Source organism: Mchenga conophoros, linkage group LG20, assembly GCF_057382185.1.
Source record: "Mchenga conophoros isolate Kocher_MC1m ecotype Shallow Benthic linkage group LG20, M_conophoros_male_GT1.1, whole genome shotgun sequence".
In the NCBI taxonomy this organism is placed as follows: Eukaryota; Metazoa; Chordata; class Actinopteri; order Cichliformes; family Cichlidae; genus Mchenga; species Mchenga conophoros.
The window spans coordinates 34,785,217-34,810,837 of NC_140545.1; the positions used below are offsets into that span (position 1 = coordinate 34,785,217).

At 40.8% G+C, this 25,621-nt stretch overlaps 1 pseudogene; it reads right to left on the reverse strand.

The window, feature by feature from the left end:
• Positions 1-4,464: 4,464 nt before the first annotated feature.
• Positions 4,465-9,983, reverse strand: LOC146551282 (uncharacterized; annotated as a pseudogene).
• Between the last annotated feature and the right edge of the window lie 15,638 nt (positions 9,984-25,621).

Here is a 25,621-nt window from a genome sequence, read left to right on the forward strand (position 1 = left end):
AACATCTACATAACAACACATCCCCTTTTCTCTGAATTATATACAACATAGGTCTTATAAACTAACATATACGCATAATATTTTTTTTCATTAATATTTTTTCAGTTTTTTTAAACACCATCAGAATATAGGATAAAACAAATCTAGTTCACTAGTTTTACAGATTAAGCCTAACTGGTCTTTTGACCTTACGCTCTGACCTCCTCAATACAGGTTCTGAAACAACTTCATTTTTCTCTACATTCTCACATCCATTTGATGGTTTCAAATCAGACACTGTCTCTGCATGTGACACATCAACATTTTCATCTTCCTCACCACATTGTTCCTCCTGAAATGTCTCTTTAGTCTTCAGTAAGTTGTGACGGTTCCTTCTGAACACATGACCTTCTTCAGTTCTTACGTCATATGATCTCAGACCTGCTTCCAGAAGAACAATGGCTTTCCTGCTCCATGCATTCTGATCTTGGATTCTCACTACATCGTCCTTTTCAAGCAATCCAAGTGCTTTTGTTCCCTTGTCATATTGCTGTTTTTGTTTCCATTTCAGATTCTCTTGCTTTTTTGTAATTACTTCACTCTGTTTGCTTTCTGCATAGCAGGGCAAAGTTGTGTGTAGCTTACGACTCATCAGCAGTTCTGCAGGGGATAAACCACAGTCAAGAGGAGCAGTCCTGTAGCTCAGCAGGGCTAAATAAGGATCTGATTGACTGTCTGTAGCCTTCTTCAGAAGCTGCTTGATCATATGCACTCCTTTTTCAGCCTTGCCATTTGCCTGTGGATGTTGAGGACTCGATGTGACATGTTTAAAGCCATATTCTCTTGCAAAATTCTGCCATCCTTTGCAATTATAGCAAGGACCATTGTCACTAATGACAGTTTCTGGTATTCCATGCCTGGAAAAGATGGTCTTCACTGTCTCTCGCCCTCCTTTTACACTTTTCTATTCCCAGATGTCCCTCATGTATTCTTTGAAGTATCACTTGTCTCAGACTATGTGGTATCACAATCCTATTGCCTCTCAACAGCAGTCCATTTACCACGCTAAGCTCTGATCTAACATGATAATACTTTGAACAGGACCCTTTGGGCCAGTCTCCTTGGATATTTCCCATCATTGTTTGCAGCTCCCTGTCTGCAGCCGTCTCCTCACATACTTGTTTTATCTTTGCGTCAGACACTGACAGAGACTCCACTATCATGTTAACATGATCATCTACTTCTTTCTCAGTGGAGCTTGCGTGACACACCTGTGATGCTCGCAACAGTGCATCTGCTAAAGCTAAATGCTTGCCTGGTGTGTATATCAAGTCAAAGCTGTACCTCTGCAGTTTCATCATGAGACGTTGAATCCTCGGCGACATCTCATTCAGATTTTTCTTAATGATTGACACAAGAGGACGATGATCTGTCTCAACTGTAAAGGTAGGAAGACCATAAACATAAGTGAAAAATATCAAGTCCATATGCCAGCCCAAGACATTCTTTCTCAATCTGAGCATATTGGGTTAGTCATGGATCTAAAAGCATAAGAAACTGGTTTCCAGCTCCCCTCTTCAGTTTGAAGTAAAACAGCTCCAAGCCCATCCTTTGAGGCATCTGTTGAGATTTTCAGACTCTTAGTTGGATCCTAATATGCAAGCACTGGGTGCGTTGTCAGTGTGGTTTTTAAATCATTCCATTCTTGTTCATGCCTCGCTGTCCATTTAAATTCTATGGAATCACGAAGTAACTCCCTTAGTGCTGATGTTCTCACTGACAAGTTAGGTATGAATTTTCCAACAAAGTTTATCATTCCCATCACTCTGAGCACACTTCTCTTATCTGTTGGGCGTGGCATTGTTGCAATGGCTTTTATTTTCCTTTCATCTGGCTCAATACCTCCAGCAGAGAATTTGTCTCCCAAAAATGTTATTTCCTTTACACCAAAATGACACTTGTACGGTGGCCCTGAAGTGCAAATCACACCAACAAATTGCTAAACACAACAACAAAATCGAGAAACAAAAAAACAAATCAAGAAGCACAAAAACAAAAGAAGAATCACAAAAACTAATTGAGAAGCACAAAAACAAAACTGAGAATCACAAAAACAAAACTGAGAATCACAAAAACAAAAGAAGAATCACAAAAACTAATTGAGAAGCACAATTACATTAAGAAAACCGGAAAGGGTAGGTACCAGTCGGCAACAGGAGACATCACTGATTGGACGTCCGCGCTGTTCATCTTTGGAACCGGAAGTTACTCTGCCTGTGGCGCATTTTTTTCAAACATGAACATTAGCGGTGACCCAAACATAGCTGTCGCTATTCGAGAATATTTTGATTCAGGACATACATACGAGGTGATACTGGATATGCTCAAGTGTAATCGTGACATTTCAATTAGTATGCGTACACTGAAAACGCATTTAAAAGAATCTGGACTGTACAGACGAGGCAACTATTCTCCACTTCCTGAGGTGAGGCGTGCCATTTTGGCCGAGCTTCGAGGACCAGGACAATTGTTTGGATATCGGACCATGTGGCAAGTTCTCAAACAAAAACACAAGCTGCGTGTCAAGCGTGATGTAGTTATGAGGCTGTTGAGACAACTAAATCCTCAAGGAATCGCTTTGAGAACTCGAAGGAGGTTCACAAGACGCACGTATCACTCCATGGGGCCCAATTACATATGGCATGTAGATGGCTATGATAAACTGAAACCCTTTGGCTTGGCCCTGTCAGGATGTATAGATGGCTTTTCAAGAAGACTGATGTGGCTTGTGTGTGGAGCAACAAACAACAACCCGGCTGTTATAGCTCACAATTATATAAACTGTGTAAAGAGTCTTGGTGTGATACCAATGAGATTACGAACAGACTTCGGGACTAAGAATGGGACTATGGCAGCAATACAGTGTACCCTCCGTCACGCGCACACGGACTATTATGCTGGATCGTCAAGCCACAGTTACGGATCATCTACTGGGAATCAGCGCATCGAGTCATGGTGGTCTTATTTCAGAAGAGGAAGGTGGGTACATTTGTGTCTGGTAGGTGTAAGCTACAGTGAAAGCTGATCAGATTGGTTTTTTTTACATGCATTTAAGAAAATAGAGTAGCATCCTGCTGGACGTGTTGAAAAGTTGGATGAGATAGACGTTAACAGCCGTCACTTTATTGCAGGAACTCAAAATGGTCACTGTCAGCTGTTGTGCCGAAATGAGCATGCTTGCCTAGATTTAACGACGCCAATACAAAATGAAAAACTCAGACCAAACTCTCCACTCCTCACAATCAACACACAGAACAGAGTGAAAAGAATACAGCATTTTTAACAAGAACATTACTGCAGGGTCGCTACAATATTTATGGAAAACTAATATGCATTACTTTGTTTGACATCCATTTGTGGCATGTTTTAAATGGGACCAAAATGTAACAAACCCTATAAAATGACCAAGAACAAAGCTAAATTGATTCTTAAATATTAATTATATACCCAGGTCTCAGTTTTGGATGGACTTGTTTGGAGACCTAAGAGACTCTGGAAACTTAAATGGAAGCCACGAACACCAATGCTTGCTGAGATTCTGCTTCAGAGGGGTTCTACAGAAAGACCTGGATGAATGCAAAGACCTCTGGAACAAACACAGGATCCGGCCAAGCAGACTTGCATCGTGTCCAGGGGGGATTCCAAACGAACTCTATCTCTTGCCTCACAGGTATTTGAGTTCTTAACAAAATGAATTAACCTTTTGCATCAAACTAAATGCAAGGTGTTGTTATTGCTTAAGTTGGTTAATATATATTCATAATTTTACACAAGTATGATAGAGCAGTTTATAACATGTCACTGCATGCGTTGATTTATATAGTTCCATATTGTCAGCAAAAAATCCTTCACTGTTCTATTTTCATTTTGCAGATATGGTTAAAGAGACTGTGGATTTGCTGTTGAGGAGAGGGAACTGGATGTGTTTCCCGAGGAGGGGCTACCGGTTGGATTGTGTGGTGATCCAAACATTGAGGAATATTTACAACAGGCTGTACAACAAAACACACTGCAGCAGCCACAAGACTGGGAATCGGCCACAGAACTGTATTTGGCCCTGAAGGACATAGCTGGGTTTTAGATACCAACTGAACTTCAGTTTGTAATGACATTTGTCAGAGTTACTCTGACGAAGACACACACTGTGTCGAAACGTTAGTTTCTTTCCTTTTTTTGCACCTAATAAAACCTTTGGACTTGAGTGCTCCAGCCCTTCTGTTTTTCCTTCATTTTTTAATGTTAGTAGTGTTTCCTTTCCCTCTTGCTAAATTGAATATAATATTGTTCATAATATACAGCAACTGGCATGAATTTAAATATTAACATTTAACCACAAGGAAACATTTACAATTTTCTTTAATAAAACCATTTACAAATAGTGTCCAGCATTTCTGTCACTTTTCCAACATACACAATATTAAGAAAAAACAACTAAATGTTTAACAATATGGAAGTCCTGTGGTCAAATTTGTGTACTGCAGTCTATCTTTATAAACAAACGAGTGACTCTCCCTCCTCCCGTTCCATGAGTTTCATGGCTACGGATCAGCGCCAGAAGATTCTAGATGACAAAGACGAGTCATACACAGTTAGTTTCAATGTAACCTTCCTTCCAACATGATTGAGACATTAGACTGCTTTGTGATTATTTCACTTAGTGTACCTTTAAGGGGTGGATGTTATAATCTATTGATAGTATGAAAATTGATGTGAAATGCATTGTATAATAACAATGAATGTAATAAGCAAACAGTGAATCGTCATCTAATTGCAAAGTAAAGGCGGTGGAGATTGTCTGCTGCAATGTTTTACTAATAAAATAGTTTTTTACCTGTTGTACTTCATTAGCAAGCACAAGATCCCCAGCACCCTTCCTTAGAGAACAAAGAAAAGCATTATTGTTGTGTACTGTGAAAATATTAATTGACACTTTGAAAATATTTAAGCATCTTGATTAACAAACAAGCAATACAAGTATTATGTAGTCCATGTTCCAAAAACCATATACAGAATGAATGACTGTGTGTTATACTTGTATAACTATGCATGTGACAAATAAAGAACCTTGAACCTTGACAAAAGTGTATATCTCATTAATACAAAAGTTTAGGCAAAAAACAGTAAAAGATTACATGTTCTTAAAATATCACTTACTCATATTCTGCCGCTTTCTGTAAAGGACTGCTTTCATGTTGAAGTTCCCATGGCTGAAACAAACAAACACACGCACGCACGCGAGCGAGCACGCACGCACGCACACACACACAAAATGTATTTCACATATAACTATTAACTGTTTTACTGAACTGAGGCAAATGGTGGTGGCTAAACAACAAGAAAACTCTATAAAAAATTTTAAATTGTACTTACCAGTGTATCAGCAAGATCAAACTCAAGAGGGCCTTTTAATAACAATCTCGGGGTCAGAGTCAGACAAGTCTGAGTTTTCTCCAACTACAAAACATGAAAACAAATCAAGCTAAGCAAACTAAATTCATACTAATGTATGAAACTTTATTTGATCATGAATAATAGATTAATACGAAAGGCATAAAGTTAGCATTTAAAAATCATGACTCAGTAGATCCAAAAATGGCTGAATTTCATGTTTCCAGGAAGAAACATAACATATACAAGCTAATTTAGGCAGCAATGGTGGCAGAGGAGTTAAAAGCCTGCCCTGTAATCAAAAGGTTGAAGGTTTGAGCCCTGCTCAGTCTGTCGCAGTCGTTGTGTCCTTGGGCAAGACACTTCACCCTCCATGCCAGGTGGTGGTAGTGGGAGGGATAGGTGGCATCTGTGTACAGCAGCCTTGCTTCAGTCAGTGAGTCCCAGGACAGTTGTGTCCACATTGTAGCTAATCACCAGCAGTGTGTGAATATGTATGGGTGAATGACTGGTTTTGTTGTGAAGTGTCTTGGGGGGGTTGTAGAACCCTAGATGTTGCTATATCAAATACAGGCCATTCACTATTTTAATGTAGGTATGCTATTGACTTGCGTGCTTTATGCGTAATGTTATCATTTCACAATTTCAAAATTAGCAGTTGTTGAAACTAGAGCAGGGCGATATGGCCAAAAATATTTATCACGATATATATTTGAAAATTTGCGATAACGATATAACTGACGATATAATTGATGCGAGACAAAATACAACTCCACAACATTACTAGCGCAAAAAGACAACCTTCCATTTATTTTCACTTAAACAAGAAGCTGGTTTTTATGTACATTAAAGCTTTATAAAAATGTAACAGTGCAAATGCAAATTCCTTGCTGAAAGTTTAACCAAAAGGCATTTCCAGTAGAAATGGGCTGACATATCCTGAGCATAACTATGTATAATATCCACTGAAGTTAAAAATAGGTGCTTTGCAACATTAAACTGCAGTGTGCAGTACGTATTTTTCGGACCATAAGGTGCACGGGATTATAAGGCACATTAAGCGAAACAAAGCAGTCAGATAAATCAAACTTTATTAAACTCATTCTTCTTGCTTCCTCCAATTCTGTACCATTGATTCATTAATGTTGAATTCTCTGGCAGCTGCTCTATTCCCATGTTGTTGCAGTATATTAATGACTAACCTCGTATTGTGGATGGATTATCTCAGTTGTTCTCCTGACTGAAGTTTGGTCCGTTTACAGCATCCTGCCATGCGATTGCATTTGTCTCTAACCATGAGGAACCTTCACATTAACTTTTATAAGTGGAAAAGTGTTAGTGTTCGTCCTCCAGCTTCACTGTTTATGTTATGCTAACATAGCTGTGTCGCTAGCGATCACGTAGCACATCATTATATACCAGCTAGCCCAACTTCAGTAACCCTACAAACGTCACTGCTGTTTAGTTTTCTGTCTTCATTTATGTTGGAAGTGATAGCAGAGCTGTACGTTTGATTTTTTTCAGAAATCTCTCAGTGAGAACATGCTATATCATGCTTAGGTAACTAGCGAAACTAGCGAGCTAACTTCCGCTAGCTTCCTGCTAGCTTCTAACTCCATTAAATGTAATACATTTTGTTTTCATGGATGCCTGGAAGTTAAACTTCATAGTTACACCTGGTAAAGCAGCAATGCTGATCGTTTTATTAAAGATGAAAGAATTTAGACAGTTTTTAACTCTTAGTGATGCTGCAGTGTTCGTTTGACCTGAAATATATGGAGTTTAGGACCCAGATTACTCCCAGATTTAAGAGCATCTTAGTCCGACAAATACGACAATAATGATGGCCGCTTGCATGTTCTGCAAAAAAATGTGCTTTGTCGTGTATCTGACGGACAAACACCAAACCAGTTCCACATCACTGAAGTTGCACCATTTTTACAAACCAATTCTGGTTCATCTGTTTCACTCAACAATCGGCCATGTGCGTATGAAAACAAAGGCACTGCGCATGCGCGTTTTACTCATATTCTATCGCGATATTTCATTTTCCTATCGTTGCCTAACATTATACCGGTATTACCGTGAACGGTATAATATGGCCCAGCCCTAGTTGAAACTAAGGGAATGTGTGTCAAAATCAAAACAAACATTAGCAGCTTACCATCTTCAAAGTCACTCTTCAAGCAGATGAAAACAGTGATTCTTTGATAAGGCTTGCCAACTTCAGCCTTATAAGCCTCAAGTGTAAATGGTCTTTGTGTTCCAGGGACAGTAATGACCTCAGTGCCATCCGGATACAGAAGGAGGAAAGGTCCATCTTTTAGATCTTTGTTAAAGTCCTTCATTTTTTTAACAGCTTGATTGAGCAGACTTGTGGCAGTAGCGTCAGGGTCTGTTGTTAGGAAAATAGTTTTTCCACGGTATGGCTTCAAACCACCCTTTTTTATGGTCATCAAGCCGACATTTATCTGTAAGGAAAAACACATGAACAATGGGCCAAGTAGATACTAATATGACTCTAAGCAGATCTATTCAGACTTGAATATTTATTAACTGCTAAATAGGGATCTTCCTGACAACCTAAATGTACAATTACTCGTAAACAATTGTTCTTATTCTGGATAGCTTTACTACACTGAACATTTTTTACACAACTCCCCTAAGGAATAACAAAAGAATGTCATTAGAAAATTAACCTCAACTTGTTTTCAGACTGAGCTAGCCAAACTACCTGAACCTTTCTTTTTTCCTTTTTCTTTAAGCCCTTCCTCCCTTCAGAAAACTTTTGCCTCTCTTCATTTTTCTTTTTTCTGTATTCTATGAAGGTGCTGAAGGTTGGAGTCGGGCAGTTTGAGATAGTCTGTGATGCTAAAGGGAAACAAAGGAAAAATGTACTACAATGTCACACATTAAAGACATTCATTCATGTAACATTCCATTGTCCACACAACACGCAAATAAGGACAACGCTGAATAATCTCACTAGAAAATTTCTACCAAGGAATGAGAATGCAACTGATACTATTGACCAATACAATTCTACACCAGTAAGTTTTAATGTATAGACACATAATAGGGTTAGTTCCTAAAGTTAACCAAACATAATAAATGAACTAATTTATTATCGTTTCAGTTGTGGAAATGCTCAGAGGACTGTTCCACGAAGCAAGCTAATCCCAAAAGCCAGGCTCACTCTGAAAATCCAGGCTCGATTGCCCCAAATTCGGTTCCAGGAACGAGGCTAACCTGTGTTCCAGATCTACTGGCGTTTAGATCAACTGGCGTTGGTCGAACAGATGTGTGGCAGTCTTGCGTTTCAGGAGCTGCTACCGACAAACCAGCAAAAAAACGCTAAATGTGTCATCTGTGACACTTGTGAGGTTGTCTCAAACACACTCCGTCAGTCTTGATGCTGTTGAACAACAAAATGTTTAAAAATGTGGCGAGTTTACCTGGTGATATCCTCGTGCGCGACGCGATCGCGAAAACAGCAAACAAGTAACACCACGCCGTTGTTGTTCACAGGACAGCAAGAGTAAACGATCGGGAGACTCTTGTCGTCGTTATCATTCCCCTCGCACGGTTTATTTCTCCGAATTCAGCGTTTTTGCTTCACAACTACAGCGAGCAGTTTACTTTGTGCACTAACATGGAGTCGAGTCAACCAGCGCCACCTCTGGCCAAGTGCCACAGCCTACAGCCAGATCAACCTGTGACACACATCTGCACCACGTTTGAATTCGTGTCATGCACATTTGTACCTTTCAATTGTGTCTGTTTGTGCGTCATGCAAATAAACCTTTGGAAAGAATGAAATGATATCATATATTCCTTATTGGCCTACATTTGTACAAAATTCCAAATTATATACACAAAGTCATAGAAATCACCACTCCAATTGGTCATCATGATTTTAATATTCTCTTTTTCCATAACAATGAAATACACCTTGGACAAATATGACACATCAATATTTCATTAGTGTTGTCACATCACATCCTGTAAGCATCGTCTGTCTATGTCTTTTCCCTGAAAATGAATATTTCCAGCCAATATAGACAATTCATCAACATGGCTGGAGTTATATACAGTCTGTATAAGTGTGGTTAATCTAATGAAGATTTGTAAGGAGACGGCAGTTACTGTGAATTCACAGCAGTTACACAGTGATTAGTAATAAACAGCCAGTGAGAGTGAGTGGATATGACTGTTCCCACCACTAACACATGACCATAGGCCACTACTAGATTAACTTGTGACACATCTGCACCTGCTGCTATGATCACATTGAGTAGAGGCTGAGTGGCTGCACTTACCCCTGGTACATCCAAATCTACCCACAAACATGTTGAAAGATGCAATGCCAGCAATGTGGATTGTCAACACTAAAAACAATCGGTAAGCAAAGACAACAGGGATCAATTTTTTCTGTTTATTTAGCACCCACAACATTTGTAGTCGCCTTCTGCACAGGGGAAGTCCACACACACCGTGTGGTACCACTTTCCACAGAAGGTGCAATCGGCAAGATTGAATGAGATTGTCAGGGTCATTGTCTGACTGTTTATTACTAATCACTGTGTAACTGCTGTACATTCACAGTAACTGCCATCTCCTTATAAATGTTTATTAGATTGACCACACTTATGCAGACTGTATATCACAACCAACTCTAACATGTTTGTTTGCAGAGGGAAGACACAGGCAGACTATGCTAACGACATGTGATGTTACAACACTGGTGAAATATTAGTGTGTTCACGACATTTTTCGTATGGGCAAAAGTATTGATATCAGGATGGTGATTCTTATGTGTATGTCATTTGGCATTTTGTACAAATGTAGGCTGATAATAAATACATGATATCATTTCATTCATTTCAAAGGTTTATTTGCATGACGCACAAACAGACACAGCTTCTCGATTTGTTTTTGTGATTCTTCTTTTGTTTTTGTGCTTCTTGATTTGTTTTTGTGATTCTTGATTTGTTTTTGTGCTTCTTGATTTGTTTTTGTGATTCTCAGTTTTGTTTTTGTGCTTCTCAATTTTGTTTTTGTGATTCTCAGTTTTGTTTTTGTGCTTCTCAATTTTGTTTTTGTGATTCTCAGTTTTGTTTTTGTGCTTCTCAATTTTGTTTTTGTGATTCTCCTTTTTTTTTTTGTTTCTCGATTTTGTTGTTGTGTTTAGCAATTTGTTGGTGTGATTTGCACTTCAGGGCCTCTCAATTTTGTTGTTGTGTTTAGCAATTTGTTGGTGTGATTTGCACTTCAGGGCCACCGTACACTTGTCACGATTGAGCTTTCATCCATTCTCCCTTACCCGTTGCAGCACCTTTACCACTCTTTCATTATGTTCTTGTAGGGTGGAGCCACAAAAAACCACATCATCAACATAACAGTGAACAACTTGTAATCCCTCTAACATGTTGTCCATGGCACGATAAAAAACCTTAGATGCTGAGATTATGCTGAATGGCATTCTGAGGAATCTATACCTGCCAAAAGGTGTATTGAAAGTACAGTATTTTCTTTTTTTCTTTTCTTTTTTTTTGCCTGTCCCATTTGGTTCTTTTGCCATCAGAAAACAGCGGAGAAGAGGGACAGGGGGGAGCTGGCCCCTCCGCTGACCCCAGTAGGCACCCCCATACTCTGCAACCCGCCAGGGAAAGGGGGCCCAGGCCCATCCGGACCGGGGCCCAGTACAGCAGTGCCGCCTGGCCCCACAGAGCCCAGGACAGCCCACCCGACCCCACCTAAGAGAAAACTGCACCTACCCCATCATCCACTCATCTTCCAGACTACACAAGACAATAGACGCCCAGGCTGAGATCTTCCTCCACCTCTCCTGTATCTCCCCCTCCTGCAGAGAGAGTTCCTGAAGAGAGGAGAGCTCTTGCAAGATGTAACAGCCTCCCCCACCAATTGAAGAGCCCCCCAGGTGGCTCGATGCAATGGCAGCACCCTGCGCCAGGGCTGGGCCCCCATACACCCACCCGCCCACAACACACCAACCAGGACCCAAGTCCCCGAGGCCCAGCCAGGACCCCAGCCCAGAGACGGAGCGCCCCCAGAACCTCACGCCCGTCCCGGACCCACCCAGGGGCAGCCAGGCTACCAGGTCAGTAACCCACGTCCGTCAGCACAGACCCTCCCCTAGCCCCGCTGCACGCAGCCACGAGGAAACCGTCACCTAAGAGCCAACAGAGCCCTTAATAGGCCATGACCGCTACCCCGAGGCACCCCCCATGCCCCAAGCTTGTCCCTACCCCCACACCAATCACAACAGTGAAGGCGGGACCAAACTATGACCCCTCACCCCCACTAAGTGATGGAGCTAATCAAAGGAGCCCAGAGCAATTGATCTGATGTGGTGGCAGAGGCTGTTTCAAGACTAATGTAATCTAATAGATAATTTCTATATTGGTTAGAATTAAGATTATTTTTATTTTTCCAGTTCATGAGGACAGTTTTCTTGGCTATGCATAGGGCAGTGAAAACCATATGGGCGATATTCTTTTCTGAAGTGACATTATCTAAGCTGCCCAACAAACACACTAAGGGGGAAGTTGGAATGTTACATTTCAGACACTTCGATAAGTCTTCACATATCTCGCGCCAAAACTTCTGAACTGGTGGACAGAACCAAAGAGCGTGGATATAATTGTCCGGTGAATTGGTTTGACAGTGTGAGCAGTTGTTGGTAGACGTAAAGCCCATCTTGAACATCCGATGACCTGTATAGTGCACTCTATGTCAGGCACGTGCAGGGGGGGGCTAGAGGGGCTTGAGCACCCGCCCCTTTCCTGATGGGTGCCCAAAGTGCCCTTTTGTTGAGGCAACTTTTTAAATTATTATTATTTTTTATATGTGTGTGTGCGTGCAGAGTCCTGTCTGTGCCCCTCAACAATAATATTTAACTATTAATCACAGTTTTGCTAAATAAAAGGATCTGGCTTGCATCAGTCACATGATCACATTTAACCAATGATCGCCCTTGACGGCAGAACGCGCTGGTTACGAGCCGGGAACGAGCTCACAAAGAGCACGCGCATTTTTAGCGGTCCGGAGCTGTAGGAGAAACACAAATTAACTCAGAGACACAGACTGATGCGACAAACCCAGTAAGTAGGTGTACAGCGTACACTGTAGTCTACAGCACACAGGAGTATTAGCTTATTATGTACACGTTGGTAAGATGTCTTGTGGCAACTGACGAACTGAAACAAACGAGCGTGCTGTGTGTGCAACAGCGCGACACACATTACCTGTCCTTTTATTAACTGCACAAGTAGTGCTGGTCACAGCTGCTGGCTACCTGTGTAAGGCTGTCATGGGTCTGTAGCTCTGTCACCGTTTTAGGGAACATATTTAGTTTTAAAGTATTTAGAAACATATTTAATTTGAAAGTAAGTTTCCGGGCTTTTCCTGCCTTTCTGGAGGGATCATATTTCACTAAAAAACGATCTAATATGCATGTCCACATAATTATGCATTATTATAATATTTTAAAAAACACACGCTGTATTTTAAAGAACATACATTAAGAAGCAGATTATATTAGATTTATATTTTAAATAAGACAAAATTTGGATTTTACAGCAGTAAAATGATTGTAATCTCTACAGTTTAAAAATGTAATAAGCTTTGCCCTGCACAGAGTGGATAGTGAAACAAATGGAATCATCATAAATACATTATTTCATATTTATTACTTCCCCCTCCTCATTGCTTTATTATTGTAGCTCTAGTAATAAATAATAATGTAAGGATTCTGGATCAGCACCGTGATGCCCATAGTATATACAGTATTCTGAAGAAGGTCTAAAATGTCACTGTGTGTGTGTGCATGTGTGTGTTTTATGTATATGGATTATTACTCATGATATAACATTGTCCAGACATGGCTGGTAAGGACATGAGGAGGAAACAGTAGGAGCTGTGTGAGGCTACTAAAGGCAGGGCTATAACATTTTTCTGTCATCATTTTATTTTAGATTAAGTGCAAGAGTTGTTAGGTGTGGATAATTAGATTATAGTTTATTGCAATAGCAAGTTGTGCCTTGTTCTCACATAGCAAGTGGAGAGTGATATATGAAATGATGGGATGGAAGGAAGAAGAGAAGCAAAGAGTGATTCACAGGCAGAGCCTAATTTATTTCTCACAGTTTTTGTTGCCTTATGGTTCCAAGTGCTGTCACCAATCTTTGCATTTTGTTATTATCTCATGACACTTGTTTAATCAGCTACCATCTCTCCTATGGACTTTTTAATGTCTACAGTCTCAGATCAACACAGCCCTGCCCTTCCCATATTAGATTCTTGATGAATGTGTGTTGTCGTTATTCAGCCTGGTTCAATGTGCCCCTTTTTAACTTTGAGCACCCGCCCCTTTAAACCTCTCTGCACGGCCCTGCTCTATGTAGTATTTTGTATTGAATTAATTGAAGACTGGGATTTATAATTAGATGAAAGGTTTTTAAGCAAATCTGAGACCAGAAGTTTTGGTCTAAGTTAACTGATAAATCCGCTTCCCATTTTGCAATAGGAAGTGATATTGATTCATCTGTTTTAGAAAGCATTCTGTATATTTTGGATAGTAATTTGGGGGTTTTAAGAGTTAGAAATTGAACCACACTTGGTGGTGTTTGTAGTTCAACTTGACCCGGTTTAAATTTCTTTTTTACTATGGATTTAATTTGTTGATATTCTAAAAATCTTTTCTTGTTGATCCCATATTGTGTAACTAGTCCGTCAAATGAAATAAATTCTGTTCCTTCTAGTATATGTTCTACATATTTGATTCCTTTACCACTCCAATCTAAAAAGTTTATCATATTATTGTTTTGTAATATGTCAGGGTTGTTCTAGATAGGTGAACATTTGCATGGGATTAATGAAGACTCCGTTATTTTTAGAAACTCCCACCATGCTGTCAGAGAAGAGCTGATGTTGACGCTTTTGAAGCATTCATGTTGTTGGATGTTTGAGCTGATAAATGGTAGGTCTGAGATCTCTAGATTATTGCAAAGTGCTTGTTCTACATCTTGCCAAGGTTCATCTAAGACGGTATGTTTTAGCCATCCTGAGATAAACTGAAGCCTGTTGGCTAAGAAGTAGTGCTGAAAGTTAGGCAGTTCTAGTCCTCCTTTATCCTTGGTCTTTTGTAGTGTTTTTAAGCTGATACGTGGGGGTTTATTTTTCCAAAGGAATTTGGACATACATGAATCTAGAGATCTGAACCAATCTTGTGGCGGTTTAGTTGGGATCATTGAGAATAAATAATTTATTTTTGGTAAGACCATCATTTTTATAGCGGCAACCCTTCCCATGAGTGATATGGGTAGACATTTCCACCTAGCCAGATCGCCTTCTACCTTCTTTAAAAGTGGGATATGGTTTAATTTAGTCAGATCTGCAAGCTTGGGAAAAACGTTAATACCTAAATATTTTATATTTCCCGATTGCAGTGGTGTAGAAGAGGAATTATGGAAGGAGCAATTAATCTCTGTAATCTGATATTCTTGCAAAAGAGTTTATCAATTCAAACACCCCAGAGATATTGGTTTGTGAATTTTGGAGAAAGAGTAACACATCATCCGCATAAAGGCTGATTTTATGTTCCACGTTCTTGCATTTTATGCCCTTAATTACTGAATTCTGTCTAATTGCTGCTGCTAGTGGTTCAATAAAAATTGCAAACAGTGAAGGGGAGAGTGGGCATCCCTGCCTGGTGCCCCTCAGGAGACAGAAGCTGGAGGATGTCTGGTCATTTGTTCTAACACAAGCTGTTGGGGAATTATATAATATTTTTAACCAGTTAATGAAAGAGGATCCAAAACCAAATTTGTGTAAAGTTGTAAATAGAAATTTCCAGTTAACTCTGTCGAATGCTTTTTCTGCATCTAAAGAAAATATTGTAGTTTCAAGGTTTTTACTGTATGAGTAGTCTATCAAATTAAGTAATCTGCGTGTATTTGTTGATGAGTGCCTACCTTTTATCAAACCAGTTTGGTCAGGATGAATTAAGAAGGGGGTTATTTTCTCTAGTCTCTTTGAGAGGGCTTTGCAGATTATTTTAAGGTCTACATTTATAAGGGATATTGGACGATAGCTTGAGGGATATACAGGGTCTTTGCCTGGTTTTAGCAGGAGATTAATGTTTGCAGAATTCACATTTGATGGAAGTCTGCCCTTTTCTTTGATTTCCCACAACGTTCTGTAAAAAACTGGTGCTAGAATTGTCCAGAATTCTTTCTCTGGGAACTCCCAGGCCCTAAGGCCTATCTTATGGGCAGAAATCTGTGCCATCAGAAACTGAATTTGAATAAGTTCAATTTGAATTTGAATTGCTCAGATTGAATCTGAATTGTAACTTGAATAAATGCTTTTGAAAACTGAATTTGAATTAGTTTAATTTGAAATTGAATTTATTGTTTGAAAATGATCATCACTAAATTGAAATTGAATTTTATATTTTGAAAATGAATTGATTTGCTTTGAAACTGCATTTTATCCTTTAAAAGTTCAGCTCTCGAATAATTTCAGTTTCACTTCTCACCATTCAGTTTCAGTTCTACAATTCAATTTCAGTTCCAAAATTCAGTTTTTTGGAACTTACATCCGGTTCCGGTTCAAGCGCAGATTAATAGAACTACGTTTTACTAGCGGACCGAAAGTGTTACCGACGGGAATCTACAGTGTCTTGAGCTGAATTAAGACTTCAGAAGTCATTCGTCATGTCGAATGACCAGCGGATAAACTTTCAGGTTGGTAATAAATGTATTACATGTATAAGAACAAGCGTCATGTTAACAAATGATAGCCGTAAGGTAACTTTTATGCTTATTGTAGCTGCTAGCTAAAAACGCTAATTTAGCGTAGTTTGCCCTGAATTCAGCTTTGACAACAAATATGATCGACTGTTTCTAGTAGAATTCCAAAGCTGTCATCTTGGACCCTCTCAGAGTACCCCCTCTGTATGCTTGCAGAGACCCCTACAGTAGGGAAACATGCAAAACGGTGCCCAAACCTTTGTATTTTAGCTTTATTTATGTCTTACACAGCATCCCAACTCTTTAGCTAACCTAATAACTTTAGCTAACGTGAATAGTTAGTCTAATTCATTAGTGCAGCATTACTGGATCACCTCTGTTTGAAGTGATATAATGTGATATACAACTATCACTGAAACAGCAAACTTTGTAAATAAGCAAACAACACTTCTCATTCTCTAAACGTTTGGCCACAGCTGTAGATTACACTATCAGTGCTTGTTCACTCTTGACAATAATTACATTTCTAAATTTACTTTGTGCATTTACAGGTAAACAATATCTAATATTTTATCTAAATAACTGCTTTGTCTTTGAAAAGGGTGAAGAGCCTGAGGCCGGTGACAGTCCAGTTCTACTCTAAGTACATCCTCACAGTGGCTCACAGGACAAGGCCACATTCCTGTCCTGCCAGAAGAGAAGAGAAACTTCAGTGTCTTCTTGCAGTTCAACCACACCTGTCATATTCCGTATGACAGGGGTCTCAAACTCCAGTCCTCAAGGGCCAGTGTCATGCAACTTTTCCATGCCCTCGAGGACTGGAGTTTGAGACCCCTGCCGTATGGTGTTCATGCTGTTTTCTACCCCACAGTTACAGCATGTCTGACTGCCTGTTCAGCATATGCAAAAATATATGAGTTTAAGCATGTGATGACTAAGGCCTTCCATTATGGTGTTTGTCATCACATGTCACAGACATCTGGATGATCATTTGGAATAAACTAAAAACTAAAAACTTGTTACTTCATCTTTTATCTTTATTATTATTGTTCTTATTTTACACTTTTCATTGTTAGGCATTAGGTTTATTTGTAGTAGTCCTTTCCAACGTCTTTCCCTCTTCCATGTTACTGTGTCAGCTTGTCAGCATCTATTTGGGTTTGGAAGTGGAACAGAAAGTAAAGAAATCCAAAGTGCCATTAAAACCAGGAGATGTTCTTATATTTCAGAAGAAGGGATTAATTCAAAAGAAATGACCTCAATGCCATATTTTATTTAGGAACCCTAGAGAGCACTTTGCAAAATAACACATTCTTATAATTTCACCCTCAGATGAGCCAAGCTACGACTGTCAGGGAAGGTGATGTAGGTACAGAGCATATGAGAGTGGTTAAGTTTGTCTCTTGTCTAGATGAAGGCACAAGAGGGATCAATAGTGAGGAGCACGAACACAGACGTCTGAGTGGGAGATACTCACGGGAGTCTTGGGGAGCAACGGGGATGAATGGTGCATTTATTGTTAACTTCACTTTAAATAAATCTGTCTTTATTCAGAGCTCCGCGCCTGGGTCCTCCTTTCCTTTACATCCCCACGGTTTGCCCTGCCAAACCGTGACAGAATGATCCCCAGCGGACTCTGAAGAGAGACTCAGGAGGGAGGTGCTAGACAAAGTTTACCGACTATGTGAGTCGGTAAGGGTTGCGTCGCGCCGTGGAGAGGCGGCTGCAGGAGACGCTTTTTAAGTTTCCCTGGCTGGTGGACTCCCTCAACCCAGTTATCCTGGACTTTCTGCTTTCTACCCTCCACCTCCACTCTCCTACTCAGGCTGCTCACTGGCCCGGACAGCCGGTGGATTCACAGCCTGACACGCCGGCCCCGACGTCTACGCGGAAACGACGTTTGCGCCGCCGGCGCTCCTCACCACAGCCGGACTCCTGGACATCTCAAGAGCCGGCTGGGGTGAGTAATAAGGACAATTTTTCGTTTTCCTCACCATCTTTGTCTGTGTCTGCAGTGGATGATAACGTCGCTGACGCTGCTTTTAACCAGCCGTTAGCGCAGGCAGCGTTACCTCAGTCAGAGGTCTCCACACCACTCGTGGCTTCACCATCTGACGTGGCTGTACCACCGTTCTTTCATCTGCCTGCAGCCGCCATTCTGCCATCTTCTTCACCACCTGCTATGTCGCCACCTGGACCTGCTCCGCCGCCGCCGGAGCTGGAGCTCAGCGAGCTGGAGCAGGAGCTCAGCGAGTGGGAGGAGCCCGCGCCACCAGCTGAGGAGCTCAGCGAGCCGGAGCAGGAGCTCAGCGAGCGGGAGGAGCTCGTGCCGCTGCCGGAGGAGCTCAGTGAGCCAGAGCCGGAGCCGCTACCGCCTCTGGAGGAGGGACCGGCGTCGCCAGCAGAGGAGCTCGGCGAGCCGGAGGAGCTCAGCAAGCCTGTGGAGCCTGCGCCGCCACCGGAGGAGCTCAGCGAGCAGGAGGAGCCCGCGCAAGACCTCGGAGAGCCGGAGGGGCCAGCACGTCCGCGACCCGCCCAGCCAGCACGAACGGCACGTCCGCAACCAGCACATCGTAGGTGCCACACCTCGCGGTCGCTCGTCGGGGCTACGCCGCAGGCCGCCGGAGGAGCAGCGCCGCCGCCACCACTGGACCCGGGGCAGGCCGCCGGAGATGCAGCGCCGCCGCCACCCTCTAAACTAAGTTTGGGGGATGTGATCTTTCAAGAAATGCAGGCCAAACTGTTGTTGTTTGTTTACTTACACAGCATGTCTTGTACAATTAACTGGAGTCAACAGCAACAGCATAGTGCAGTCATATCTCAAGTCTAATAACAGAAGACAGGAAAAGGTCAGCGAAGAAGCAACTTCCCCAAACCAAAGCACAAATAAAACAATAAGTAAAACAGGCTGATCTAAAGTATGATTAAAGTTCAGCCTGATTAATATAAATATCACTGACAGTTGCTAATATATTGGAAAACCAAAATACTTACCACTGAGTTGAGTCTTTCTGTCCAACAGCAGGAGTGCTGGTCCTGAGCCTCAAAGACAGTAAGAAGCAAGCAGAGGGAGAAAAAACAGAACATTTTTTAGAAGCTGATTTGATCCTTAATGGCTGTGCAGTCATAATAACTTACAACACAGAGGGTCAATGTAGACCCCATACAACCAAATTAGACTAGCACATATAGTATTAAAAACACCATCTACTACTGTGTCTGAATGTGTAGTATTGGCACTGTCAGTTTAGGCCTAAAGAGATATGTGTTTAAAAAAAGACCACCTAATTTAAATATAATCATTACATGCTTGTTAAAAGCTAACTTCCAATATATAAAGTTTCTTATAAGCAAAATGACCAGATCTAACATATGGCCGGGTTTATATGTAACATAATGTTTCTTATGATTCAACTGTGTAATTTAACTTAATTCTTTAGAAGGACAGGCTAGAATACTTTATTCTCAAGTATAAAGCCAACTTAGCCGTTAACCATTTAACAGGCCACTTATCTGGATTATAGCTTTCACAGCTTGTTTTTAAACACGTTTTAACAAAACAAATACTATTGTTAATACTATTATTTAAAATGTAATTAAACAGAAAAGTGGTTAAATATAAAAGCAGTTTGCTTATGTTGTTAAAGAAAGGCTAGATTTGACATTAATAGATGCCACAGATGTTCAAAAGCTGCCACAAAGCATTAAAAAAATAGACATCTCCGAAAAAGTCGGAGCATTTTTGCAAATATGTGATGTCTTGATAAATCGAGCAGATTCTTGAACTTTACACAGCTACATTCTCACCTGAAAATATCTTAAAAGTTTATTTTGTGACCCAGAAAAAGTAATAAGCTTTTTAGCCGCGCTCCTCCGCCATTGCCGCGCTTACAAGTACGCACAGGCTCCGACAACCGCAGCCGACAAATGCGATTCTCCTTTTCCCCAGATTACCCTTTCTGGGTCACCTCTGACCCAGAGGTGACCTGTGACCCCCACAGGTCACAGAGCCCTTTGAGCTCATTAAAATGGATCTTGTGGGTAAACTGACCTTAACGGATGGTGGTAATCAGTAGGGCTGCTCGATTATGGCAAAAATGATAATCACGATTATTTTCACTGAAATTGAGATCTCGATTATTTGACGATATTTATTTAACCCTTTAAGACCTACTATAGAACCAAGTCCACCAGAGCTTATATTATTTTTTCACATGTTGTAGTGCCATTTGTGGGAGCATTTCAAGTTGCTATACAACTGTTATAGCCCATATTTTAATAATATGTATGCATTAAGTCCATAGTAACTACATTAATTGCAAAAAAGTGCAATAAACTACAAGAAAATTGAAAATCGTTTTTGTTTTTTTACATATATTTCTACTTGGAGAAATTTAAGAGGTTTATCCCTCAAAACTTTAAATACAAAAAAGTTGCAAAAAATAGTTTACAACAACAGGAAATTAATTTTGAGTGTCTTCATAGTTTTATTTTGGAGATACACCAATTTTTATATACACTGCAGGAAAAACAAAAAAACAATCCTATGATGCAAATTTGCAAAGAAAACAGCATGTGCATCAAAATATACTATTTCCAGCAGTGCAATTTGAGTTCTAAGCATCCCAGCAACTATTCAGAAAAGTCAAACATGACCAGTATAGGTTTTTAAGGCCTACAAGTAAAAAACTACATTTCCGCGAAAATGGCGTCACTTCCGGTTTTGGCCAGGAAATGGCGGACATGCGATAGTTCGCGCTGACGTCTGTTTCACTGTGGGAAGTGTTACGAACAACTGATCGGATCGGCAAAGCGTGTTTCTGGAATATTATGTTTTTGTTCCTGCAAGCGCTTTTTATGCAATTTTTGCAAAGCTTTTTGTGGAAGGAAACCGTGACCGAGGACAAGCTGATGGCATCAGATATAAGTACAACTCCTCCGGTTTCATATGCAAAACAAATTATTGCGCTAGCTTACGCGGTTCAGGTTCTACAGGGATTTAAAAATAGTTACACAAAACGGAGCGTGCTGCTCTGACCGGATTTAAAGGGTTAACAATGACTTTAAAAAAATAATATAAAATAGTGTGCAACACCACTGAAGTTTTTTTTTTACCTCTCTTTTCAACCAACAGCAGTCACTCTCCTCTTCAAATAACTTCTGCTTAGCTTTCTGAGCTTCCCTCGGGTCCTCTTAATCAGCGGTCTCCAACCTTTTTTGCGCCATGGACCGGTTTATGCCCGACAATATTTTCACGGACCGGCCTTTAAGGTGTCGCGGATAAATGAGGGAGGGGCTAATAATCGGCTCAGTCATTTTTAATGATCGTTGAAAGCCCAGATCGTAATCGTGATTAAAATTTGATTAATTGAGCAGCCCTAGTAATCAGTATATTTGTGTAATGGTTGACTATTTCACCAAATGGGCAGAAGCCTACCCACTGAAAAACAAAACTGCAGATGAGGTCACTAGTTGTATTCTGGATTTTGTTCTACAAATTTGGTGCACCTAAAAGACTGCTAACAGACAAGGGCTCAGAGTTCTGCAACAAGGTAAGGTATTAATAGCTCAAGCAGATATGTAATGTAAGCTTGGATGACTAATGTGATCACCTTTTCAAGGTCAGCTATGGCTTGTGTAAAACCCTGGGCATCCAAAGAAGCCTCTGCTCACCATACCATCCCCAAACCAATGGCTTGGTGGAGAGATTAAATGGCACAATCCAGAGGTACAATACTGTCATTTATATTTTGTGCTGTAACTATGTCACAACGCTGGCTATTTAGTATATTGTTCTTATGCATTCACATTCCAGATCCCTCAATAAACTGGTGAGTGACGAGCCCAAGAACTGGGACACATTTCTGAAGTCCACCATGTTTGGACTGAGGGCAAAAAAGCAGCTGACGACAAAATACAGCCCATATTTCCTCATGTTCGGCAGAGAGGCAAGGTATCCATCGGAGATCCCAAAGGAATACAAGGTAAAATGGTGTAATTTACAAGAGAGAAAATGTCTCAATCCTAATCCAGTTACTCAGTCATTCTATTTTGGCAGATTACAGAAGACATGGTCACTAAAATCATTTCAAATGAAGACGTGTGTGAGGGCCTACAATCCCAGGAGGTGGTATACGCTTGTTAATTTGGGTTGAACCCAGGACTGTATAGGCGTTGGCTGAATAGCAGTGGTGTTCACCTTGGGGTGTCAATCAGAACACACAGGACGCACAGATAAAGGTTGTACCGTCTTTACTGCGATTCCTTAGCTTAACAGCCCAGTACAGCATCACAGTAATGCAACCGCAGGCTTACAGAGTGGTGAGGGGTGTGGGTGTGGTCTGTGAACAGAACATATACAGAATACTGAATGTAATAAACATCTAAGTCATGAATTATGATTCATCAGCTCTCTTCGAATCTCACCAGAACTACAAATGGGAATTCCTATATGAACATCTACATGCACAAGTTTCATACACTACTCCCAAACCCTTACAGTACATGACACTGACTGCCAATACACCCAACAACAATATATCACAAAACATCAAATGGGTTTAGCTTACAGCTAGCAAGTATGTAGCATAACAAGTAGCATTAGTAGCATGAACTAGCCCCATAGCGAACAGGTCAATAGACATTGTACTTCTACATCCACTAAATGTCTAAATGGCATAAAAGACTAAAACTGTCCTTTCCAGGCAGGGCTCCACAACTAATCACAATTCTTTAGTGATGCACACGACTCACACCGTGTGTAGACATCCCCCTGCTGAGTCAGTCAGGTGCCAGGTGGCTTTTGCTCCCTGTTAGCTCAAAAACTCTGATCACTGGAACATGTGCTCAATAGTGCAGCTGTGCTCTCTCGCCACAAGGGGGCTCCCCCACACAGCCTTTCCAACATAGCCTTCCCATACCATGGAAAGGCTGTTTATACAGACGAGGGCTCCCCCACCTGGTCATCCTCATCCTTGATCGCCGGAAGCACAATCAGACGTCCTATAGGCCGGGTGTATGTTTTGGCACGTATCTTCACCTCTGCTGTTCGGGTGTGGCCATCAGAACCAGTAAGAATCTTCGTCACTCTCCCAATCTGCCATGATGCTCTGGGTAGCTGTGGATCCACCAGCAGAACAGCTGCTCCCTCTGTTATGTCCTCCATGGGTCTCTGCCACTTCATGCGAGTTTGGAGATTAGGCAAATAGTGTCTGATGAAAGATGCCCAGAATCTGTCCACCTGGATTTGCGAATGTCTCCATCTTCGCATCCCTAGCGCCTCGTCTTCCGGATACACTACCTGAAGTAGGGAGCTGTCAGGCCGCCCCATGAGCAAGTAGTTAGGGGTCACTGGATCGATGTCAGCCACAGCCGCAGAAACATAACCTAGGGGTTTGGCATTCAGGATACCCTCGATTTCTGTAAGAACGGTCCTGAGTACTTCCTCACTCACTGTTTGAGAGCCAACAGAGGTGTATAAGGCGTTTTACTAAGTAAAGCTTACTTAAGATGACTGTTAGGACAACCTATTCCTTGCAAGTATGCAGTATTAAGAATAACTTGATATTTCTGACCGTACAATACTAATTGTTTATCTACTGACAAACATTTCAAGTTCAACTAAATGAAAAAAACAATTTGTGGTAATCTGAATATGATTAAAAATAATTAACTACACTTTTTGTAATGATGTTAAAATCAGCCCAACTTTTATTTTCAAACACAACATAAGTTGTGTATGTTTGGACTGAGGGGGGGGCAAGTACAGGCCATTTCACTGCAGGGCAACCTGCATGTAAATGGCCTGTATTTGTATACCGCTTTACTAGTCCCTAAAGACCCCAAAGCGCTTTACACATCCAGTCATCCACACATTCACACACTGGTGATGGCAGCTACATTGTAGCCACAGCCACCCTAGGGCGCACTGACAGAGGCGAGTAAAGCCTTGATTGATTGATTGATTGATTGATTGATTGATTGATTGATTGATTGATTGATTGATTGATTGATTGATTGATTGATATAGGACCACACAGGCTTTTTTCCCCAATCATTGCCTTCTGCGAGTGCAGTATTGAGCACTTATGTACTTTCTTCAAGATAACTGGGCAGCTTTGATTAAACTGCACGGCAGTCACAGGTAGGCCGTATGTTTGTCCCCCTATCCATTTTCTAGATTTAAGCAGTATAGTAGCTTATTCGTGGTCCTGTCTGTGGAGTGGCCATTTTTTTTTATTCCAACTGTTGTGGAGAGGGCAGCAGCACTACTACAGTTCCAACAGTTCTAAGATCTACGTTCTAAAAGTTCTACTAGGGCTGGTTCTCTGTTTTGTTTTTTTTAATTGACTCAATTTGATTCTAATCGGGGAAAATTTGCCTCAGGCAGTCAGAAATATTATAATTCTGATCACTTATCAGCAGTTACTTGTAACGCGTTACTGTAATCTGATTAGTTTTTTCAGGTAACGAGTAAAGTAAGGTATTACTATTGCAAAAACGGTAATTAGATTACTGTTACTTTCCCCTAGGAATGCTGCGTTACTACGTTACTAAAACCATGATTTTTTGCGAGAATGTCTCACGACAGTGACGTAAGCGAGTGCGCCGTTAGTGACAACAGCTGTGTGCAGATCAACAATGGATCATATATCGAGTGCAGGAGAGAGTATGAGCGTGCAGCGTTTAAAGCGTGGAAGTACCGACCTTACTTTGAGTTTGATTCCATAAAAAGTGACAAAAACATTAGTGTCCGCTGTGCGTGGGAAGAAAACTTCTTTTTACAGCGAAAAAAAACCCTAAACTTCCAAGCAAGCACCGAGTAGCTACGACGTAATGGGAAACTCACAGAGAAACTCGCGGATTCTTCCACTGACCGTGGCACACCTGCACCAGGGTAAACCTCCGCCTACCCCACTCCTGCTTTACAGGTGAAAATAGAGCAACAGGACCGCTGAGTCTTTGACTTTATTTATTTTCTGCTGTGTTTTACTTGCATCTATTTGAAAGACTGAGTGTAAACACAAAAAATATTTTATTTTATGTGCTGGAATTTGCAGAAAATAGGTTTAAATGTTAAACTAATTTCTTCCAGTCAGAGAATGTCGCATATAATAAAATTTTTGCTTGATGCATAAAGTTAAAAGATTAAAACTAATAAAACAAGTTTTAAAAAGAGACTTTTCCATTTGATTACATGTTGTATGATGGATTATGCAGAAAAAGTAGAATTGGGCTGAAAGATCTATCGCTTTATCACCTATTCAGGTTGTAAATCGTGTTTTTAACAAGTAACTAACGGGATTACTTTTTTGGGGAAGTAATCGGTAATTAGTTACTGATTACTTTTTTCAAGTAATTTGACCAACACTGCTTATCAGTACATATCCATATTTATAGCAATAAAAAGAAAGCTGATA